Raw genomic sequence first — 26,265 nt, 5'->3', positions numbered from 1 at the left:
AGATTTAAAATTTCAAAGCCTCTATTTAGGAAGAGTCATTTTCAAATAAAATTTTAAAGTTTTGAAGTCTCTATTTAGAGGGAACCATTTCAAATAAGATTTTAAAATTTCGAAGCCTCTGTTTGGAGAGAGCCAAATTTATACAAGATTTTAAAGTTTCAAAGCCTCTCATTGGGATAAGCCATTTTCAGACAAAATTTTAAAGTTTTGAAGCTTCTTTTTGGAGGGAGCCATTTTCACATAAGATTTTAAAGTTTTAAAGCCTTTATTTAGGATGAGCCATTTTCAAACAACATTTTAAAAGTTTCAAAACCTCTATTTACGGGGAGCCATTTTCAAACAAGTTTAAAAAAAAAAAAAAAGATTTTCAAAACTTTTGTTTAGGGGAAACCATTTTCAAAAATAAAAAAAGGTCCTAAAAAACAAAAAAAAAAAAACTTTCAAGAGCATCATCTGAAAAAAATTATTGTCTATATCTTTGCATTATTTCTGATTCTAAAAAATATGCAAAGAGGTATAGCTGTAAACATCGAATTTTATCTGTAATATTTTAGCATGGTTAACTGAGGCCCATTTATAACTCATAAAGAGCCCATAAATTGGCCTATTTAGAAACCCAAACAAAACTCATTTGAAGCTCGTAAAAAGGCCTTTTAAAGAGCCCATGAAATGCATCGATATTTAGGCCTATAATAAACAAAGAAAAAAGGAGACCTATAAGATTACTATCAAACTCTTTTATATGGGATTTATATGGATGATACTTTTTCACGTAGATGCATGAAAAATAAAGAGTAAATGAAATTAGTAAACCTTAAAGTCAACTCTAGTTAAAATTATACAAAACTTGGCTAAAATGAATAGAACTAAGGTTAATCCTCAAAGTCACAACCTAATTGGAATCCATATAATTTAAAATTAAATTTGGTGATTTTCAAAATGCTAAAAATTTTTATTGCACTAGGAAAAGTACAAATTTACTAAAATACCCTTTAGGAGTATTTTAATAAATTGGCCTTCCCGATCTAAAATTTTTATGAAACTTTTTAGATTTTAATTTCATAATATTTCATGATTTTTGGTACATTTGAAATCATAGTAGCACCCAAAAGATTTGAAATTACCAAAATACCTCTATAGGGGTAATTTCGTAATTTGATCTTTTCAAGCTCGAATTTTCATAAAAATTTTTAGATCTCAATTTTATAATATTTTAATGATTTTTGTTGTTTTAAATTCCCAAAAATGAGGATGGTAACATTGATTTATAAGAAAATAATCTAAATACTGAAATTTTTGCACTAGGGGTAAAATAGTCTTTTCATGGGTTTAGAGGCTATAAAAATTCAATTTTTGTAATGAATAATGTGGACCATCAGATCTCTCATTGATCTTGATCCAATGGCCAAAGTTTGTTCCTTAAAAAAAAAAAAGAAGAAACTTTGACGATTGGATAAGATTGGATCCAAGGGCCTATACTCACCAACAAAAGAGATACTTTGAGGAAGGGTTTGCTGACAGAAAGAGCTGAGAAAACCTAGGGGAAAAGAGGGGTCTGTTGAAAAGAGGAGAAAAGATGAAAGGAAAGAGAAAAAAGAAAGAAAAAAGAAGTAGCTTCTTAAAAAAAAAAAAAAAAGGAAGAAAAAGAGGAGGAAGAAAGCCTTTAAAAAATTATACTTTGATATGCTAAAGGTTTCTTAGAGGAAACCAGAAAAAAGAAGTGAAGAAGATCTCTTGGTGGCTAGAAAAAAAAAAAAAGGTCTTACAGCTAGGGGAAACTCAAGAAAAGGAAAGCTTAAAGCAAAAGTGGGAGCTTGACGAAGGAAAAGAAAGTAGTAGTTCTTGGAGAATTGTTTTGAAAAGGTAGTTCTTTTATTTCCCTTTCAACTTTCAAGATGACTTTCAAGCGAATGATTGGAGGGAGAAACAAGCACGGCCGTGGCCATGTCAAGTTCATTCGCTGCTCTAACTGCGGCAAATGTTGTCCCAAGGACAAAACTATCAAGAGGTTTTTGGTGAGGAATATTATTGAGCAAGCTGCAGTTAGGGATGTTCAGAAAGCTTGCGTTTATGAAACTTACACCCTTCCCAAGCTTTATGCAAAGATGCAGTACTGTGTTTCATGTACAATCCACTCTCATGTTGTGAGGGTCCGATCTTGCACTGATAGGAGGAATCGTGATCCACCTCAACGCTTTAAACGTCAAGAGGATCTGCCAAAACCTGGTGCTCCTGGTCAAGCTGCACATCCTGCAAGAGCACCGGCTACTGCTCGTACTTGAAGTATAGAGGCTTCAAACTGGGGGTAGTTCATATCATCCATTTTGCTGTTCATTAAATATTATCTAAACTTTATTGCTCTCAAGTCTCAACTGTATTATTATGTTGATTAGTCTACTATGTCATGCACCAACAAACTAGAAGCGGTGATAGCATAGTCTAAAAACCAGATAAACCTCATTGTGTTAATGCAGTAAATATATTATTTTCTAAAAAAAAAACTAGATTTTCATTTCCTTTATGTAGCGTCTAAAAGGGGGCTGCCATTTCTGGGTTAGCAGTCCCACTTTATGACCATTTGTCCATTGTTTCTTTTCTATTTAGCTAGTATTAGATGTAAATTTAGGGGGGAGGCCGCAATTTATTTGGGAAATGCCATTTCTGCTCTGTTCATTCTCATTGAGCAGTGGCAGTCTTGGTTGGTATTTTATTACCTTCCCCATTTGTTTCTTTGTTGGCTTCTTAAGTTGTCCCCCATCCCTTGTACTTGTTTTAACTATCTTAAGATTCAAACTGGAACATCATAGTGTTGTTGGGTTAGAGAAGTCAAAACCGGGCTGCTACTATATGTTAACCAAGGTCTGGAAAGTTGTTTATAGGTTTACCTTATTATTTTCTCTTCCTTAAGTCTCCTATTTTGGTTGTTAAATTTCCCAAAATTTAAGTGCTAAAACACCTTTTTTTAAATTAAAAATACATCCTTTTTAACTTCATCTTCTAGGTTTTCTTCTTTATAGTTCTTGTTTTTCTTTTCTTTTTTCGCTTTTCAAGGTTGTTTACGCTTAGACATGGTAGGTATTTGGATGCCATTAAGTTGAGACATCACTTATAGGATCCTTTGTTACCTGAATATAATGTTTTCTTTTTGCATGCATTTTCATGATTTGTAATGGCTGCCTTTAAATCTTGTATTGATTTTTTATTCTGTTTAAAAGTCCATGCATTTTGGATCCTTTTTTATTTTTATTTTTTTGTTACTTTAATTCCATGTTCTTTAAGTTCAAAGGCTCATTTAAATTATCCTTCAACTTTCAAGTCTAACTACACTAGATTTTATGATGTTTAGCTCTTGTAAATATTTTAATTTTCGGCTCATGAAGGTTCGAAAATTGCTGGTCTAAAAGTCCATGTTTTCTGGTTTTCCAAGTTTTTATGTTGATGAATGAAAGCCTGATGAAGATAAAAATATAATAAATAAATAAATCTTTGAGGACTCTGAGGATAGAATTTTAAGAAAATTTGAGTAGAGATTCTTACGAAATCTTTGGATAAATTTTTTTTTCTAAAATACCACTAAAATTTCAAGATATCTTAAAAATTTTTCAATAAAAGATTTTATTTTGTTCCTTTCAAAAATTTTTAATGATAATTGTGAAATAATTAAAAAAATTAAAACAAAATTAAAACAAGTAATAGAAAAAGATAAATATTATATTTTTTTGGATGCATATTTTGCTTTATTGTTTTGCATTACATAATCTTAAATGTAAATAAAAATTTTCGATGATAAGATTTTAAGAAGTCCAAGTAGTGATTCTTGAAAATTCCTTAGGTGATAAAAGATTTCTAAAAATTACAAAAGTATTAAAATATTTAGAAACTTTTTTCGATACAAAATTTTTAATTAATTTGACTAATTCTTGTAAAAAAGTACGAAAATATAAATATTTATAAAAGCATGCATTTTTTTAATAATAAAATTAAGTAACGAGAATTTTCAATGATGGGATTTCAAAAAATCTAAGTAGTGATTTCCGAAAATTACTTAGGTGAGAAAAGTCTTTTAAAAATTGTCAAGGTATTGGAATATTTAGTTTCTTTTCAATACAAAAATTTTTATTTTATAATTATTTTCTATAATTTGAATAGTTTTCTTAATAAATAAAAGTGTGTTTTTTAGGAAATAAATATATTTGTAGATAATTATATTATTATATGACTTTCAATAATTTTTAAAAAATAAACAAAAAATCTCTAAGAATGAGATCCTAAAGTAATTTGAATAGAAATTTTTTAGAAATTTTTTGGTAATAAGTCTATCTAAAATGCCACTAGAGTATTAGAGCATTTAGATTAATTTTCGATAAAGATTTTTTGCTTGTTTATAAATGGCATAGAAATGTGTTTTAGAAAATACTATTTGTTTTTAAAATTATAGATATCATATTTATTTTTTTAACATAAATACTAGAAATAAATATGAACCACCAATGATAGAATTTTGAGAATTTCGAGTAACGATTTTTAAAAATTCTTTAAGTGAAGTGGTTCCTTTTAATATTGTCAAAGTACTGAAATATTTTTAGAAAATTTTTAATATAAGGTTCTTATTTATTTTTCAAGCTTACTAAAAATTAAAAATATGTTTTTAAAAAAATTGAGAAAATTAAATTTTAAATACCAAAATTAAGACCAATTTATTTATAGTTAAAGGAAAATATAGAATTAATTGATATCATTTTAAATAGACATTGTGGAGGTGCTAATCCTTCTTTACGTTTAATCGACTTTCGAATCTAAACTATTTTCGCAGACAAAAAAATTATCTTTTTAATAAATTTTAATTAATTTTAAAATTTTATTAAAAAAGTAAGTTTTAATAAGTGATCAATTATACATAACCAAAAAAAATTAATAGACTCAATCTTTTGTTTTCAAATTCGTTTAATGGTCCTTAAAATTGTTACGACAATGATGACTCTATGTTTTTGTGTCTAATAATCAAGTTTTTGAACTTAAATGTTGTAATATATTATAAATTTTTATAAAATAAAAATAATCATTTTATATCAAAATCTATTTAAATATATTAAAGCATTATAAAAGTTAATTTTTAAAATTTGATAAATCAAAGAAAATCGAATTAATTGAATTGAATTTAGATTAATTTTAAAAGTGTTAAGTTTGAATTAAATTAAAATTTAAAATTTTATAATATTATATATAACCTAATAATAAAAAAAAAATACCGTATCACCTCTACTCCTGTCTCTACCTTCTTTCACAAAATCATAAAAATGTCAGATTAGTCCACTTGTTCCTTTCTTCTTCACCCTTGTTGGCTCCATGTAACTTTTCATTAAATACTTTATTTTTTTATTTTTTACCATTCTTTTTGCATGTGTTTTTTTTTCCAAGAAAAAAGGTGGCACTAGCGAGATGTCATTGTAGCACCATTTAGTCCAAGAACCGACGGTTAGCTGTTGATGTCCTGATTTAACCCAACCCATAGGAAGGAAACTGCCATTCGAGCATCAGTGAATCTTTCGGTTTCCATATCGTTTAAGGCACAAACATATCATTCTTTGGTCCAGGGCCCTCATTCGAAACTTTGCTAAATTACGAACGCGCTGCCCCAAAGGACCAGATGCGTGGCACCTGAAGACTCACCACTTCACCTTCATCTCGAATGGCTCTTTTTGCATTTGTAACACTTAATTTTTTTCCTTAGAATTATATATTGTATAAATAATTAAAATAATTAAATATATTTTAGTTGAAAATTTTATTAATACTAGGTGGCAAGCCCACGCTTTGCCACGGGCTAGTTTAAACTCTTGGTATAAACTTTTTGGATATGAAAGAAAAACTGTAAAAATGTAAGAGTTAACTTTACAGCCTAATAATGAAGAAAATATTGTTTAAACTATGAACATAAAATATTTAAAGTTAAAGTTTGCCCGAGTCAAACAATGGATAGGCAAAGCAAAATTCATGAACCAAACAAAAAAGGAAAAAGAAAATCTTAGACGATCCTGCCTCTGCTACAAAAATGTGATATGCTTCTCAACTTAACCCACTAAATGCCCTCGTTCAACTTACCCACTAAAGCACACATGAACCTAAATGTTCTGTCGGTAGTAAATGACATAGATATTAATCTACATAAGTGTATTGGAGCTAGTGCAGGGCAGTGGGGAGTTAAGTTTTTGGAGTAAGAACTAATATACCGATTTAAGATAACAGTAAGCATTTCCAGACATGCACTTTCAACAGCAAAAAATAACAGGTATGCAGCACATAAACATTGCAACAGGAGTAATATGATATGCAATGCCTACATAACACTTACAGGTGGAACAGATAAAAGCAAAGAAAGGTGAGAGAGCACAGGTGAGGTGGGGAAAAGAGAAAAAAGAAGCTTATAGTTTATTCTAATCAATCATCGAACCATAGCAACAAGCACTTCCCGAGACACATATTGGCGCTTAATCATCAAGTGAACAAAACCAATAACCTTGTAAATTTACAACAATTTACAGGAGAAGGATCTAGACAACAAAATAAATGTACCAAAACTCTTAAGAAAGAAAACTAGTGGAAGTTGGGGAAATAGGATAATAAGGAAAGGAATTCTATTTAACAACATGGGAACGGTAAAAGGAGAAGTAGAATAAATAAAAAAAAAGATCATGAATTACCAACTATTTGAACAAATATGTAATACATTGGCATCAAAATAAGTTCAAGTTTATAGATTTAATCATATAAAAAATAAACCACATGCTCCATACTACACACATATACTCTTGCTTTTCATTTTGTGTAAATGTCGATCCCAGTAAAGAAAAGAACTTGACACTTCTTCAAATACAGGCTTTTAGAAAAGTTTTCCTACCACTTCGAGTGTTAAAATACTTGTAATTGTAACTAATGGAATAGACTCCAAGAAAGATCATAAACACATAAATAAACAGGTAACCAAATATAATCGAAATCAAGAGCCCTCAAGTTCTTCTCTTTAAATATAAAAGGAAAAATGAAAACGACTTTTAACAACTTTTCCAAACTCAGACATAAATCATAAACCAACTTTCCCATTAAGAACATCATCATCCATCAACGATAACCAATCTTTTGACAAGGTTTTAAAATCACAAAGGCTATGGCTCATAATGATTCAAATAGTCAAGGTGGTTGTTAACATGGAGCTACTACTCTAATTAGCATTAGCTGGGCAATAAATATGCTTTGTGGTAGATCTTTCTAGTGGTGTCTATGACCAACAAACATGTGTATGCATGTGATAAGAGGAAAACTTCTTACAAGATATTGAAAACCACATTTCTTTACCATTACAATGAGGTACAACCTAGAAATAAACAATACAAATATTAAAGAATACAAATTATTTTTTCACAGAAAACTTATGCCGATCACAAAGTGAATAGATCATAATCATAACACTCGTTAAACAAATCATCTCCTTCTTGAACCAATTTTCACTTTATCAAAAACTCACCTGAGTTTTTGATAATAGTATCCCAAATTCAGTGCTGATCTCAACCACCCTACATAAGTAAGGACCGGCAACTATATAAAACAAAATTATTTGCAGATATATAGAAACAACAAAAAAATTTAAGAAAACAGTGTAACATTACTAATAGAATAAAGTCCAAGAAAGATCATAAACACAGAAATAAATAGGTAACCAAATGTAATGTCTATTAACCGAAATCAAGAGCCCTTAAAAAGAAAAATGAAAAAGACTTAACAACTTTTCCAAACTTAGATATAAATCATAGACCAACTTTCCCATTAAGAACACCATCATCCATCATAGTAGCAAAAACAAATTAAAACAACTATAACATTTAACATATTATCTATAAAAATAGTTTATATAAATCTGTTACATATCAACCAATAAAATCTTACAAATGACAATAGCAATTTAATACAACACAACTCTATTTTGCATCAAATAATAAAATCACAATAATAACAAAAACAGATTAACGTACACTAAAGAACAAAAAGAAAAAAAAAACAATGATCAAATCTCAACTTCAATCTTCATGGCAAAGATTTTGGAATGACCTCGAAATCAATAAATTTTTATAAACCATAAAACCAAGAATAAAATGAGAATAGAACTAAATAAAAAAACAAAAACAATATAAAAGAAATCTTGATAAAACAAAGATAACAACCAAAATTACAAAAGCAAATACCAACAAAACAATGTCTAAAACACAGATTTCAAGTCACCAAATTGCAAGTTGTATACCATGGTTTATCCCTTTTAAAATATACCTTCGTAGGAAGAATTTCCATAACTAAAGCAAGCAGCGGGCTTATTTTTTTGTGCACCATTCCTTCACTGGCTCTCTGAAGATGGTTTTCAGGCCAAGAAGAAATAAATAGGCATCAAAATCTCTTTCCTGCAATCCAAAATTACAAATTATGTTAGCATGTTAATTGACCTATAGAAAATGGAGATTGTGTCCAATTTTTCTTTTTCTTTAAAAGCTTTTTACACGCATATCCATTCAAACTACAATTTTCTCAAAGTTAGGGGTAAACCAACATGCAGAAGAAATCATGGAGAAATAGGACTTTTAACTCACCTGCCACATTCAACCAACCTTTTTGCAGCTTTCTCCAGAAAATCTTTAACCCTTTGACTTCCCTTTGGAGCAAATCCCACAAATTCTAGAACCTGAACTACAATAGGGAAAAATTAGAGGTAAACACTTATGAACTTAATATGACCATCTCATTCAATAGCATTATTTTTTCATAAAGAGTATGATGAGAATGGAGGGGTATTTGGAAGCTTTTGTCATATTTTTAATGATGAAGCATCAGATAGTTGTTAGACATAAGCTATTCAATAAGAAGTGTTTTCTATCTAAAGGTAGGTACCATGGGATAGGGGAGTCAATAGCCAGATCTTTATCCCATGTGACATAGAAGACAAAGTGGAAATAACTACTAGTCATATTCCATTTCTAATTAAAAATAAAAAAGGGAGGGAAGGGGGAGAGAAGCAAAAAATTTCACCTCAAAACCAGCTTTTTTTAGAGCATCTAGGCACTATTTATTTAAGCTCAAGTCTAGAAAACCATCACTGATCTTAATTTTTGCTTGTATAGTTAAAACTTTCATGTAAGATCAACTAATGGATACACAATAAACTTAGGAACATTTTAATGCTCTTTATATGTCCACCTTAATTTTCTAATGTTCTTGGTTATGTGGATCAAAAGAATCAATCATGCACCCCTCATATGTAGCAAGGCACTGATCGGGCTTTAGTTCTCTATAGATCTCCTTGTAGCATCCATATTACACAATAGAGATAACAATATGACATCGAAGTGTTTGCATATCATACAACTTGAGCTGAAACTAAGGCAGACTTATCCAAAAATAAGATGAACTTATTCTTGGTCCAAATCCACCAAATAAATACAAAAATAAGGTGGACTAAAATAAAGAGATTGTGTTCACACTAGTTAGAAAAAAAGAGCATGAATATGGATGGGATTATGGTTAGATTCATTATTATGTAATCTGCAAGAGTAAATGAGTTCACATGCAAATCCTTTGATTTTAGACACAATTCTAGCAATGTAATCTGAAAGTTCCCATGCTTGGAGGGATGTTTCTAGCCTATATATTTTTTATTATTCTTTGGTAAAAGGAGAATAGAGTTTTCTTTATCCTCAAGCAATCTTTTAGATTATTCTTCAAGTTTTATATCTCTTAGATAAATTTCTTAGAGTGGTGAATTTCTATTATTCTGTATCATCAATTAGAATTCTTAGGGTGATGTTTTTATATCTCTTAGTTTCTAATTTTTATGGTGAACTTTTATCCCTTTTAATTCAATAGTCATATTCTACCATTATTCAAATTCTTGTGAGTTGTCTTTTTTGTGAGTTTTTCTATTTACGGTTAATCTATGCATCTCAAACATCAATTCTCAGTATCAAATTGGTATCAAAACTATGGCAGGTCATTGTCATCAAGCAACAGTAGAACAAATTAAAGCCAACATTGACTTTGTAGTAACTACTAATGTTGACCCAAATGATGCCTTTATAAAGAAGATGCAGCAACAGATCTTTCAACTATAACATCAGCTGCATATACAAAAAGAGGGAAAGAGGAGTTAAGAAAGCAATGAAGGAGGAACGAAAAAAATGAAGGAGAAACCAATTTATACCATGGAAACAATAACGATTTTGATGATAGCACCCTATCTCACCCATAGCAAGTCAAAGACTATTTATGCAAAAACCAACTTCAACCTAGCATATTCAATTCGAAGATAAAAATTTTTGAGTTCGAGTGGAAGATACAACTTGAAGAATTTTTAGATTGGCTACACATGGTGAAATGCATATTTGAATACCATGAAGCCCCTGAACATCGTAAGGTAAAGCTAATGGCCATCAAACTTAGAAAGCATGTATCTTTTTAGTGGAAAATTTTGAAGAAGCAAAGGGAAAGAGAAGGCAGGAGAAAAATTGTAACTTGGGATAAGATAAAAAGAGAGTTAAAGAGAAAGTATCTTTTAGATAACTTTTGGCAAAATGTTTTTCTTAGGCTTTATAACTTGAAGCAAAAAGATCTGTTAGTGAATGAGTATACAGCTGAGTTTGACCACATCGTGTTAAAATTCGAATTGATGGAATAAGAGGAATAGACTATTGCCTGGTATCTTGGAGGATTGAAGATTAAGATAGCTAATGTGGTGCGGCAACAACCCTATTGGACTTTCAATGATGTATGCAAGTTTGCCCTTAAGGTGGAAAGACAACAAAAGGAGACCCATGATAGCAACTTAAGATTTGAGTCCCGAAAAAGTAAGCTTCAGTCTAGTGCACAAACTAAAAGGTGTTTGAAATGTTAAAGGCTTGGACACATTGCCTCAGAATGTCCAAACAGGAAGATTATGACTCTAGTAGAGGAAAATTTGAAGGAAAATGAAGAGAAACTAGCTGAAGAGGATCAAAACCTTAAAAACGAAGAAAAGGTAACCTATGGCGATTGTTGTGCATCCTTAGTCATACAATGCAGTTTGAGTACTGCACCTGCTAAAGAAAAAAATTAGTTGTATAAAAACATCTTCCACACTCAGTGTATTGCCTGTGAGAAGGTATGTGATGTTATAATTGATAGTAGAAGTTTTGAAAACATTGTTTCTATCTTTATGGTATAGAAATTAGGCCTCAAGGTTATGGATCACCTCCAACCATATAAGTTATCTTGGCTACAGAAAGAGAATGAAATCAAGGTTAGTAAAAGGTGTTTGGTTCTTTTTTTCATAAGAAAGTAATACAAGGATGAAGTGTGATGTGATGTAGCTCTAATGAATGCTTTCCATTTACTGCTTAAAAGACCTTGGCATTATGATAGGAAAGTTATTTATGATAGTTATCGTAACACTTACACATTTTGTGAATGATGGATGCAAAATCATTTAGGCCCTACCAAGCCCATGGTGATGTCAAAACCAACCAAAAGGGAATGAAGTAGTTTGTTTACCAAGGTCAATTACAGAAAAAAATTAGGATGGGCGACACTATGTATGCATTAGTGTTGATTGAGGAGAATAAAGATAATGTGAAACCCCTTGTAGTGATACAACCATTATTGGTTGAATTTCAAGATGTTATTTAGAAGGAGTTACCCGTTGGTCTACCACTAATGAAGGACATTTAACATTGTATAGACCTTATCCTAGGAGCTATTCTACCCACTAAGGTAAAAATTTTCTTGAGGAGTTATGCGAAAAAGAAACTCAAATAATTAAAACTTATTTTACTACAGGTGAAGTTTGCCTACAATTATTCATCAAGTCAAATCATTGGTTGTAGCTTTTTTAAAATTGTTCTTGGTAAGAATACAATATGTCCTTTGGATTTAAGTCAATTTTATACTAACCAGCATTTTGATGAAGATGTAAAAGAAAGAGGCAAGAGTATTAAAATATTTCATGAACAAGTTAGAATAGAATTTTACAAAAAAATGATAAATATAAAAGGGCAATAACCATGCATCAAAGACATGTGAATTTAAAAGAATATGATTTGGTGTGGATTAACTTGTAAAAAAAAAGATTTGTTTTAGGAAAGTTTGGTAAATTACAACCTAAAGCAGATGGTCCATTAGAGTTCTCCAACACATTAGGGAGAATGTTTACAAGATAGAGTTTTTTTACACTTATGAAGTATATTTCACCTTCAATGTTGTTGATTTGTCACCCTACCATGGCAAAAATACTAGTTTAGACTTGAAGACAAGTCTTTCCCAACCAAAAGAGATTGATACCAAAGTGTCTACACATCATACAACTCGGGTTGAGACTAAGGCAGACTTATTCAAAAATAAGATGGGCCTATCTTTGGTCCAAATCCACTAAATAAATGTAAAAATAAGGTGGGCTGGAATAGGAACATTGTGTTCACACTAGCTAGAAAAGAAGAGTATGAATATATATGGGATTATGATTAGATTCATTATTATGTAATCTACAAGAGTAAATGAGTTCACACATAAATCCATTAATTTTAAGCACGATTCTAGCAATGTAATCTGAAAGTTTTCATGCTTGGACAGACGTTCCTAGCCTATATATTTTCTATTATTCTTTGGTAAAAGGAAAATATAGTTTTCTTTATCCTTAAGCAATCTTTTATATTGGTTTTCAAGTTTTGTATATCTTAAGTGGATTTCTTAGAGTAGTGAACTTCTATTATTCTGTATCCTTAATTAAAATTCTTAAGGTGATGTTTCTATATCCCTTAGTTTCTAATCTTGGTGGTGAGCTTTTATCTTTTTTAATTCAATAATCAGATTTTGCCATTATTCAAATTCTTGTGAGTTATTTTTTTTTTTTAGTTTTTTTATTTGCAGTTAATCTTCACATTTTAAACATCAATTCCTAGCATTACAATCAAATCAAATCAAACCAAAACAAATCAATATATAACAAAAACTTCATAATCCATTCAAACTGAGATGAAAATAATCAATGATTGAGATGAAAAAAATTTTAATTTGACATATAGCATCTGGTGCATGGTAGGTAGCTTAGATTGCATAAACTAAATCAAAGTTGTTGTTTAGAAATAGCATCTTCATAAAGTAAGCCTATATTAGACAACAACAATAAGAAAAACAATCGTTGAATGCATTTGCAGTTTTCTTATCACCGATTTTACCATACAATATTCCACATTTATGGTTCTTCATGGTGTGCATAATTTATTGCATATAAATAATTTTGTGCTTCACAACACAGGTATATGGTTCAATAATTATATATATATATATATATATATACATATCTATTAGATATATAATAACTTGAACCAATATCAAATAAATCACTGTTGAAAATGTACCAACAAATAATCCCCCTCCATTCTTTTCCCACCCTAGTTTCCTACCCACCAAACATGCAGCTTTCTGTTTACAATTTAAATGATGATATCATATATAGATATAATAATCAATGTTTATTTTAAGGCCAAAGAAATGATAAACTTCAATCCATTCATTCATGAAGCCTTATTCCTTTTTAATTAGTTGCTCCAAAATTAATTGATGACCAAGACTTCCAAATCCATTGGTCTCAATCACATATTATTATTCTAAACTAACCTTAATTAGAACAAAATAATAATAATAATAATAATAAAGAAAGAGAAAAGAGATAATGTAAATCTAAAATCCTAATCTAATTTACAAAGTCAAAAGTCTATAATTTGTGTTCCATTTGTTTACCTACCTACGATTAGGTTGAATTGACTCCAATCAAATCAAAGCTAGCATCAGCACCTCCACATGGATCCATAATCTATTTTCCTTCCTACTACAAATAATTATACCCAAAATAATAATCCCACTGAAAATAAACAATTATTTTCTATAAATCTTGAAACCTAAAACCTGTAATGCAATAAAATTTAGGAGTTTACCTTTGTTCAGAGGAATCATAGCTGGCGAAATGGGTGAAATCGAGGGGAATAATCATTTGTGATATTCTATTTAAGAAAACGATGTCAAATACCAAACCCATGTTGTACAATAGCAAAACAACTTCAACAGTAAAATCTTATAAACAACAAACAAAACAATTACTAATACTAAACATGGGTAACATAATTTGCTCCAAACACAAAAAAAAAAATATGGGTAGTTTTGAATGTGAATGGGGAAGCCAATCATCAACTTATAAATGACAATAAAAACATAATGAAATTCACTAAGAATAGAGAACCTTTTATAACAAAAAATGACTCACATGCATTCAAACAACAATTTAAAAAACCTAATTAAATACCAACAAGATAAAAAAAAAATCCACTGACTTTAAACATCAAGAACTTAAATTTCAATAGTAAAACCAAGATTGAAAATAGCAGCAACAAAACTACTGTCATCACTGTTTAAGTGTGAATGGGGAAGCCAATCATAATCTAACAAACTATAATCAAAACACAATGGAATTCACCAAGAACATTGAACCTTTTATAACAAAAAATGACTTATGCAATCAAAAAACAATTTAAAAAACCCAATCTAAGTACCAACAGGAAAAAAAAGAAAATCCACTTACTTTAAACATGAACAACTTATATTTCAATAGTAAAACCAAAATTGAAAATAGCATTAACAAAACTACTGTCAATATCAACAAATACAAATCAATCATCATAAAAAAAAAATCAAAACCAATAATATTAAAACCATAAGGATCAAAGAAGCACTTCAATTTGCATTAGACTATCTCAAACATTAAAAGAATAACAAGGAATGAAATGCTTGTAATAAAAGGTGTTAGACAACAATTGAGCTATTACAAGGTAGCATATTTGTTTCTTGTGCTAATGCTGATAAATCTATATTTTAATAAGCACCGTTAGAATCATATATTTATTATATTAGCTGTTGTAGAATATTTACAAAGCATTACTGATCATAGTTTTGTTCTTAAATTTCTAAGCTACATCAAAATTAAATGCATTCGTCTTTTGAAATTATTGTAGGACAGTAAGTCAAGTGAAGCCAACATTCATGTGTAAATAAAAGTTCCATCATATCTTTGAAAGTTGAAATCTTACCAAATGCCTAGCTACCAGTTGCTTTTATAAAGCTTTTGTAAAGCCTTCACATCAACTTGAAATCTTGAGGATGCCATAACACATTTATCTGCTCTACAATGTTAAAGTAAAAGATACTAATAAAGACCTAAAAGAAGAAAGAAAAGGAAAAGATGAAAAAAACTCAAGTAAATCATTAAAGACATTATTCCCACTCGTTTACATCTCTATTAACACTTATTTTAAAACAATAAAATGCACCAACTAAAATCACATTATATAGGCATTAACTATCTGTCTTCTAAACGTATACCATAGATCTTGATCTAATGGTTAAAAAGACACTAATTTGTGACATACCATAGATCTAGCTAAGAAATGTCTTAGGATCTTTAGGGCATTTTAGTTATTTGCCCAAGCTAATGTGGTGAGTCAATTTTATTTTTTGAAATACATTTCACCCAATGTCAATGTGGCATGCCACCGATATTCCAACAATCCTACCTAACCAAGATAAAATGTCACTAAAATATTGGGTCTTTAAAGGCCACGTTAGGTCAAGCCTAGTTTACATTGATTCGCACTTGCCACTTTAAATGGGGTCATTTAAACCTGATCGCATCACCCTTCACTTATAAATAACCAATTTCTCGTTCCAAGTAACCCAACTGACTCATTTTTTATCTTTTCAATTATTTCTTTGACTTTTGCTTTTTTCTTTTTTGTTTTTTGACTTGAGTGTTGGAACACAAACATCAAAATCACTTCTAATCTTTGTTATTGACTTGTGTTACTTCTTTCAATTGCTTACCCTAGTCCGAATTTTAGTACAAACACATTTGTTAGCAAAACTTATTTTATTATACAAGATTATGATTAATGGTTCTATACTTAAATTAAAAAAAGATTAATGTTGTGAATAAAATTTGAACTACAATAAAATGCTCAATGTAGCATTTGAACTTTAAAAATCTTTAATTTGATACCTAAATTATATATTTGTTAATTAATGTGATACTCACCCCTAATGTGATTAATTTTAAATGATGACACATGACACATAAACAAATTTGCATGTACCAAATTAGTTAATAAATTCATAGTTCAGGTGCCATATTAAAACTTTTTAAAATTAGATACTATATTAATTATTTCACTATAGTTCAAGAATCATTCTTAATATTAACCCACCAAAAAAGTGAATAGTAAAAATTCAAAGGCAGAAAGGAGTCACCACGTTGCATGTAAAAAGGTGACAAAAAAAGGTAACAAACAATGAGAACCTAGCCCCCATTCCTTTGTAATTTAGCGTTCTCTTCTCTTACACATTTCCTTAAAATTTCTAAAAGTGATTGATCAACACCTACTCTTATTAAAAAATTAAGCATAAATATAATACTTCTTCCCCATCATATTCTTTTTTTTTTTTTAATTTTTGTGTATTAATTATTTTAATTTATGTATTTATATAATTTTACAAATTTAATTTTTAAAATGTTAGTATATCATACTTTTTATTATTAAAAAGTAAAAAAATATAAAAATAAATTTTAAATATAAAAACTATAAGTATAAGGTTTTCAAAAAATAAAAAAAAATGATTTTATTTTGGAACATCTCAAAAATAAAATAGACAAAAGAATGAGATGGAGATTAGGCATACTATAAACACTAACCCAAAATCATTATGTGAAAATTAAAACACCATACATGAATCAAAGAGATTAGGCATAATTATTTAAACAGTCATCATGAAATTACGAAAGTGAAATTATCCCTAAAGTGGCTATAGTTTTCCTTTTCGCTCTTCTCTTGTTAACGATTTCTCAATGGATAATTACAGTATATATGAAATGAAGAGAGGACCTGAGCCTTATTTATTAAATAACCCTAATAACCTTCCCATCAAAGGCTTACCAGGCTAAAAGTCTACACAGTCACTAAACCACACTGATTCAATAAGATGTGCAAAACTCACACTTACGTGATCATATTAAATTAATTGAGCTCTTATGTTTATCTTGTATTAGGACTAAATCTATCGACCAGTTTTATTAAATTAAAATTGTCAATTAATAGTAGCCCACTTACGAAAAATTCTAGCATTCTCCTCCTTAGGCAATATTAATTGAGTTGTTTGATTTTAAAAAACTTAACTTGAAAACAAGATTCCAAGCTGATTTACTTTACTTTGATATGGCCACAATTTTAAAAATAATTTAGCCTTTGAGATAATATTTTAATGATTTTATCCAATAAAACCATCTAAAACTGAATCGTGGTAGTCATTTACCCCTTATCGATATAAGACCAATCCATGGTTACAAATATCAAAAACTCTATGATAATGAATCTCAGTGTGGCTATGTAGTAAGAAAATAACACTTAAATGCGATCTTAATGTGTAATTTCATTGTCAATCCTCTTGCCAATTCCCCTAAACTTACTTAGAAATCCCTATGGCATCCAGATGTGCCAATATATATCATCTTTATCCTTGAGTTTACTTGTTGGCATCATTTATGAGACATACCCAAATGACATTAAACTCATACTTAAGATAGATGCCAAGTTTTAAGATTTTATAATTTGACATGTCAATATGAGATGTGTACATGCAATAATAAACATATATACAAATAACAACTATGATGTATATATAAAATAATTATGTCCACCTAACTTGATGGTACCTCATGGACTTACTCATTTCAAACTATATCTTATAGGTAATTAGCACTCACATGCGATACATTTAACAAAGTAAAGAAACCCAAAACAAGAATGATTTCAAAATCAAATTTATAATGCATCAATTGCCATAATCAACCCAATACCTTAATAGGTTTTATTTTCTATACCTATAGACATCCATATTATGAGCTTAGTAATACTATTATCTTCACTTAGAGAAAATATGTCATTATGTAATGGAATCACAATGACTCCCACAGATCTAATGAATCACAAACATGATCCAATCAAACTTTGCATAATAATAAAGAACACTTCAATAAATGTAGTCATAACAACATTATGTATTGTCTACCTTAATATCAAATGTGATAACCATTATTCTTCTTAGACTTCCATGATATCACTTTAATAAACCACTTTCAAATTACTAATATATTATGAACAAAATTTTATATTCATATGTTCATACAACATAAAATCTTAATGTTTTAACATGATCATTTTCAATAAATTTGGAATTCATTGAATTATCAATATTTTATATCTAAAACACGTCTTAATCAATAACCTATTAACTTCAGTTGACCTTACACATATGATATCTCCAAAATAATAACTTTAGGGCATTTATGAGTTTTTACTACTTTAAAACATATGTAAAAAAACTCCCACTAATTTTCATTTCCTTTAAAAGAATAGTTTTAGCAAAAATGTCAAAACCTTTATATGATCATTTTTTGAAATAACTCTTAAAATTAGTTCATATATAATTCAAAACAAAGGAAGTGAAATTAGAGAAGATTTAAAAATTCTTGTTCTCTTTTAAAATTAAACCAATAAAATTAGGGAAACATTATCAAGGAAAGAACTGAACCAATTAAAAAAAAAATAAATAGTTTACTTATTTGCACAATACTTCATTTCTCAAAACTCTTACATGTGTGATAAGTGTAAAACAATATTCTCCCCCTTACGTATGAGTTTCTCAAAAGAAAATATTAAATTTTCTTTAAAACACATTATCGACAAATGACAATAATATGCCCTTTAAAATTGATAATTGCTAGGTTTGATAATGGTAACCAAGATAATCAAACTAATATCTCAATTAAGAGTTAAACAACCAAAATAAATATTTATCAAAATGAAATTATATTTTAACAATTCTCAATTTTACTTAAAACAAATTGAGATATCATAACAGGTTTAAAACTTTTTTATGTGGAAGCTAACCTTCTTAGCTATCATAAAACACTATACAATAAATGTATATATCCAGATGTGATAAATTAAAGTGATTAAAATTTATACATTTATTATGTTATATAAAACATCCAAAAACTTATCACTCATGAAAAACATTAACTTATGATGACGTTTTTTCCAAAATATTGAAATTGAGTTCAAAGGCCAATCAATGATCTAAATAGATAAGACTTTAATCAAATTAATATCTTTACTAGTCTTATTAAAACAATCAAGGTGCCATATCATAAATTTAATCTTGGACATTCTTTTAAAGAAAATATATCATAACTTTGTGTAATCACACTTTAACATAGTGAAAAATATAAAAACTTTCGAAAATATATTCCCTTTGAGTAGATAAATTCCACAGGTCTATGTATATTTTCACTTCATAAAATGTTTCACAACTATCTCTAAATTAAAAACATATAATCAAATTCTTTAGGCAAGTTATCAAATGTAACAATTTAGAGACAATCCATAACAACATAAGAAATTTCATTATCATTATAGTTATTATGTCTATTTGTATATGTGATCATTCCAAGCAAGATACTAATCTAAATGTACCTTTATAGATCCCTAAAAAATTAAAACTTAAAACATTCATTATCATTTTATGCACTTTAAAATTTTCAAGTCATGCTCCATAATCATGCTTTCAATTAATATAAATACTTAGCATGCCATACTACCAAATAAATTGCCTTAACAATTAATAATACTTTGTTATGGCATTTCAATCGTTCAAGCATGACTATAAGAAATTTCAAAATAAAAAAATTGATTGGTCACAAAGAATATCTTCCAATTCAGATACTTTATATATGAGATTCAACAAAGTCTATAATTTCATACTATAAATCTCAACATACAATATATAATGAATGTCAATAATGCATATTTTTCTAAACAATCATATACAAAAAAATGATTATGGTATAAACCAATCTCATGTTCATATAAGGAATATAATATTTTCAATATTACCAAATAGGAGTTATGACAAAAAAATTAAGACAAATTAACCCAATAAGCCTTAACAACAACATACTTCAATCAAAACCTTTAATACTTTAAAATTTATGAAACTAATTTTGTCTATTCTTATAAACAAAAACTTTTACTCATATTCATTTATTTTCACAACTCATTTATTTCTATTACTTAGGATCTTTATGGTAATATTTACCAAATTTCATGATACCAAAAACATGCGCTAAATACTTACTAAGAAATAATCTTTTACTTGCTGCTCTTTCAACATATTATAATATCAATATTATAAAACAATTAATATCTTATAAGAATATACTTGATTTAGTAAGTATTTTGTAAAAGCAAAAGATTTAAAAGCTAGTTTAATAATTTATTGAAAAAAATTTACTATGCAATTATTTAACATATGTTATTACTCTTATAACATAATTATATAACCTTAACAACAATACTCTCCCATTGTTTAAGCAGATTAGTATAAAATCTAGTTATATTTTATAAATCATTATAGCCAATAATACTATTTCTTATGTCCATAAAAACAAGAGTTTTAAAAATATATATATAACATTATGTATTTTATTAGACAATAATCAACAAATGTTCAATACTTAACGATTATGTCCAAGAAAACACCTATGACTTAATTAAGCTTTAAATCACTTTTATCACTTTTAATTATAACTACTTTATTTTTATTACCAAATCAACTTTAATATTCAAGACAAAAATGCAACTTTTCACATATGAGTACTAATCCATAAAAATATTACTAGCCCATGGTGTGTTATTTGTAATAAAACAGAAAAAATTCAAAAACATCATCACAAACTTCTCTTTGGGCAAATAATGTAATATGCTATTAGGTACTTTTCACATGGAGCTAATATAGAAATATATTATTTTGCGAAAAACTTATCTCTTTTAAGCAAACAGACCTTCCACACCAGTATACCCTCAACCTTTATGCTTTATGTCCACTCTAAATTACCAAATACAATAACTCCCGTTCTTACGTATGAGAAAATCTTGTAAGTCTCAATAAGTCACTTTGGTAGCCAAACACCCATATTAACCAATTATATATTCTCACACCAAGAAACTTAAATTGGTCATAATTATAGTTTTGCATACTTAACCAAGTGCATGCATTTTGATCATTCTTTGTGAGATACTTAACTATAATGTATCTCTTAGGGTCATTAAAGAGTCAATCGCTCCATGTGAGATACCAGTAATTAAAACATATCTTTGTAGATCGTTATAGATATGATCGCTCTTGTGAGATACCTAATGTGTCTTTTTAGATCATTAAATACTTAAAGAGCTAATCATTTTTATATAAGACACTAATAATTAAAGTGTATCTTGATGGACCATTATAAATATGATCTTTCTTTTGAGATACTTATTTGAATATGTCTCATTAGATGAAAATAAATCTATTGCATTCAAATCGAGTGTCTTGAATTTTATGGATAATTTAATATTTTCAATCAATACTTTATTTTTATGTATCATGTACCAAAAATTTTAGAAATTAACAATGATACATAATGTCAACAAGTTATGAGAAACATAAATTAGTGTCGACAATATTATAAACTCCAATTATTCTAAATGAATAATTATTCAAAATTTATTTGTTCATTAAATGAAATTACCAAATAAAATTATTAATTTGATTTTAACTGTACCAAAACCTTATGGGGTTTAAACCTAGCTTGCATTTCAAAATAATGCATGTTGCATTTTAAATGGATAGCCAAAAATTAGTAAAAACAAATTTTACTAAATTTACTTAATTATGCACATAACTTTAGGTCGAGGACACATAAATTTTAAACATATATGGAGAGTACATACCTCTAATAGATTCACAACATGTCAAAATATTTTATTATGAAATAATTTTTCATAAAATATGTGCATAACAAATAATAATTAATGAATTATGCATGAATATAAAATAATAAATATTTCATGCATTCAAAAAATTTCAAAAAAATAATAGACAAATCAAAAACAAAATTCCAAAATAGAGGAAAAGCAACTAGAGCAAAAACGGCAACCGCGGTAAGCTACACACTCCGCATGTGCCACCAACTGCGAACGGGCTTTGTCTTGCATCTATTAGGAGGTTGTCTTCAACCTCTAATTGAGTCAGCTCAACCTATTGGATCTTGTTCTAACCTGTTTGGGTCTGTTTCTTGTTTTAAGCTCAATTTTGATACTTTTTCTTGTATTTTTTTAGGAAATTTGAGTTTCTAAAACTCAATTAAGCTATTATTTCATCAAAACCATGCGAAAAATCGCATCAAAAACTATAAAAACAAGATCAATTGACCAAAAGAAACTTGATTGTTAAACCCATATTTTACTTGTTTCAAGCCTTTTTCAAAATTTCAAGTTTTTTTTTATATTTTTTATGCAATTGAATCTTCCAAACTTCAATTAACATATATATTTACAAAGCCCATAATTCAAATTACATCAAAACACCATGAATCAATATCAATTTAAGCCAAAATTTTCAAAGAAAAACCCGTAGATAACCCATTTATGGTTTCTTCTCAATTTATCAACTTTAAACCTTGATTTTTCTCTTTATGGGATGAATGAAGAAATAATCCATACATGGTTTTAATCTTCTCAAAGAAGAGAACAAAAACTCTAAATCAATTTTGAGAAAACAAGATCACAAAGTTGAACTATAGTAATTATAAGATTTCACTCCAAACATATAATCCACCAAAAATTAGTTAAATTAATATGAAATTAAGGTCCTTATTTCAAACAATCATGCTCTAATACCACATTTAAGCATTAACCCAAGATTATTATGTGAAACTTAGAACACTATACATGAATTGGAGAGATTAGGCATACCTATTTGAGTAGTCATTATGAAATTACAAAAGTGAAACGATCCTTGAAGTGGCTATAATCTTTTTCTTAACTTTTTTCTCATTAGCATTTTCTCAATGGATAGTTACCGTATATAAGTAGTGAAGAGGGGACCTTGGTGTAGACATTCATTTTCATCTGAGCTTGTGTGGCATTTCCTGATATTATTAGAATCGTCAGGCTTAGGAAAAGTCCATTGGTACTTTTAGGTTTCAAGTAGGCAAACTCTAGTGGATAATTTAGATTTTGAGCCAAACTGAGGACTTTATTTGTTTGGGTTTCGAACTTAAACCTTTGACTTGCTCTAATGTGGGCAACGGCCTAGTTTTTATTGTTATTATTATTTTTATTTTCATATTTTTTTGATTTGTTTAAACTTTTTTTAATGGAAATAATTTTTTAAAAAAAGGAAAAGGGAATGAAATCAATTTTTTTTGTCAACCTTAAAATCATGCTCGCCAAAAGCTACATTGGAAACAAAATTGTTTGTTAAAACCTAGATCAAATAATGGTTCTAAAGGCAAGATAATCAATGGATTTCATCCATGTCTCATGTGGTGCTTGGAATTGAAATTGACAAACATGATTTCCTCGTATTCAATAAGACTTTAATCGAATATGGCAAATTCAATTTAAGTGATAAAATCACTGAATTTCTGGTAACCAAGACCTTATAAAAGGTACCTTAAATCCCATAAAAGAGGGATGAAGTTTTTTTTTTTTAGGTTTTTTTAGTGTGAAAAGATTTATGTTTTTTTTTAGAGTTTTTTTTATGAATCTAGTTTGGTTTGTTTGGAAAAAAATTGTTTCTGGTAGTGTGCTTTCGGAAGAGCATTAGTTTGATTCATCTTTGGTTTCTAAGTTTAGGGAAGTTTGCATTTCTAAAAAATCTAGAAAATTTTGAGTTTTTGGTTAAATGTATGAATTTGTCAGTTGAATTTTTTAGTTAGACTTGAATTTTTGGGCCAAATTCTGACAAGTTCTCCAAAAATTGATGGCTAAACCCAGTTTCCAGTGATTGTATTTGGGGATTTTAAAGAAGGAAAGAGGAGAAAGAATAGGGCTTTAGAGAGAGAAAGAGAGAGGTCGATTATGAGGAAAACAAATTTTTCTTGGTTTTTATATGGACCTCATGTGACGTCATTTTGGCAATAGGTTCAACCCGTTCAACCCATGCTACCTATTTGCACTACCTAACTCGATCCAATTGCAGGTAATTCCTTTTTTTTTTTTCATTTTTTTTGTTTTATTTTATTTTTTCTACTTTATTTTCATTTTATTATATATATATATTTACTATGATATTATCCCTTATTATTATTTATTATTTTAAATTAAGCAAATACATTATTTTATTTCTTTTTATTTATTTAAAGACAAAATATAAAATAAAAAAGTTTCTAAAATAGATTTATGAATCTTACCAAACTATTGGAGGACTTTTCGTGAATCTAAATTTTTATGGGTTCTATCAAACTATTAGAGAATTTTATAAATTAATTTTTTTAAATATATATATAATATCATATTTTTTATCCTACCAAACTATTGAAGGATTTGCATCTTAAACTAAATCTTAACAAATTATTGAAAGTTTTAATACATTTTAAAAAAAATAATTTTACAATACAATCTTATCAACCTATTGGGATATCTACATCAAAGTATATCTTATCAAACTATTAAAAAATTTTACCAACTATTTTCTATATAAAATGTATTAATGAATTCGACAACGGAGTCTCTTCATAATAAGTCACTAGTCTCTATAAATACTTCTAAGGTGAAAAAATTATCTTAATTTACTACTAGACTATTGGAGTAATTTCAAGATCAATTTTCAATATTAAATATTTTGGTAAATTATAAATATGGTTAAGGCTTGGATAATTTGAAATCAAACTAGTACAATCTTTAGATAGGTGCTATACGGGTGTTATAACCTTCTTCATATGTAATCGTACTCTCAAATCTAAAATATAATTTCGTGGATTAGAATATACTATTTAAAGATACTTAAGTCAATCTTGAAACTCTTCTTTTAATGAGACAGATTCTATCAGGTGACCCATCACACCTAAACAAAAAAAAATTGGTGGTGACCCTTTTAATCTATGTCTAACGATAAGTCTATGGATCTATATGTTATTACACTTAATCTTATTAATTAAATAATCGTAGTAACCTCCTCATCAAAAGTTTATTGGGCTAAATGCTTACATAACTATTATATTACATTGACTTAGTAAAATGTGTAAAGCTCATACTTTGATAATCATATTAAATTAATTGGACTCTAACGTTTATCTCGTATTATGATTAAATTTATCAATAAATTTTATTAAATTAAAATTACTACTTAATAGTAATCTACTTATGAAAAATTCTAACAAATGTAATTCGGGAAAAATATTACGTTAATCATTATCTATTATTTTCAAGTTAAGGTAATATTTATAAAAGTATATATACGTAAATAATGTATTATTTGATTTTTAAATTTGATGAAAATAATAAATTAAATACAAATTTTTATTAATAGTATAGAACCCTCCAATTTTTCTATTCAACCCAACTTCGCTTTAAAAGTATTGATTTTCTTTTCTTTCTATTTGTTGCTTCTGAACGGCTTTGTTGTTTCTATTTGGTTTCTTTTATGTTGTTAATAATAATAAAACCTGTTTTGCATTAGCTGGCATATGTACTTTCAACATCAAACCTACCCCCAAAAAAAAAAAAATGGAAAAGAAAGAAGAATTATTGCCAGAAAGTAACAGAAACGATTAATGATTCATAAGCTGAAGAGAAAGACAAGAGGGATCCTAAATTGTGTTGTGTAATCGGGGAAGAATTTATTAGAAATGTTCTAGCTGAATGTTGTGAAAATACTTATAAAAAAATAATTTAACAAAAATTTTAATAAAATTTAATAAAAAATTAATAACATATAAAAATATTATGGAAAATATCATTTTATAATTAATTTTGATAAGTGATTATTTAACAATAAAAATTTTATTAATATTTTTAATAAAAATATTTATTTAAAAAGTTTATAATTTTTTAATTTTTTAAAATTTGTATATTTGATTTATATAATAAAAAGTTTCAATATATTAATTTTAATTTTTTATTTTAATTTTTATTTAATCAATTTTAATAAAAAATTTCATAAAATTTACTTAATAAATTTTATGTAAATCTTTCTCTACAATTGGAGTGATTTCTAGAGAGAAACTCAATAGAGAAAAAAAAAAAAAAAGGTTGAATATTGGTGGAAGTATGTTTG

At 28.1% G+C, this 26,265-nt stretch overlaps 2 pseudogenes across 1 annotated transcript; one reads left to right on the top strand and one right to left on the bottom strand.

Moving 5' to 3' along the window:
- The first annotated feature begins 1,387 nt into the window (after nt 1-1,387).
- On the top strand, nt 1,388-2,679 carry LOC111300589 (small ribosomal subunit protein eS26y pseudogene; annotated as a pseudogene).
- Nucleotides 2,680-7,819: 5,140 nt separating this feature from the next.
- LOC111300964 (cycloartenol-C-24-methyltransferase-like) lies at nt 7,820-13,649 on the bottom strand (annotated as a pseudogene). Its single transcript, XR_016330144.1, has 7 exons — nt 13,632-13,649; nt 13,088-13,170; nt 9,240-9,355; nt 9,065-9,155; nt 8,844-8,970; nt 8,634-8,725; nt 7,820-8,447 (listed from the first exon to the last, which is right to left on the bottom strand). The product of XR_016330144.1 is annotated as a cycloartenol-C-24-methyltransferase-like (transcript).
- Between the last annotated feature and the right edge of the window lie 12,616 nt (nt 13,650-26,265).

The sequence above is a fragment of the Durio zibethinus genome, chromosome 18 (genome assembly GCF_047325235.1).
Source record: "Durio zibethinus cultivar Kanyao isolate XHJ-2024 chromosome 18, ASM4732523v1, whole genome shotgun sequence".
Lineage (NCBI taxonomy): Eukaryota > Viridiplantae > Streptophyta > Magnoliopsida > Malvales > Malvaceae > Durio > Durio zibethinus.
The sequence above is the reverse complement of the archived record's forward strand: the minus strand, read 5'-3'. Positions and strand labels throughout refer to the sequence as shown.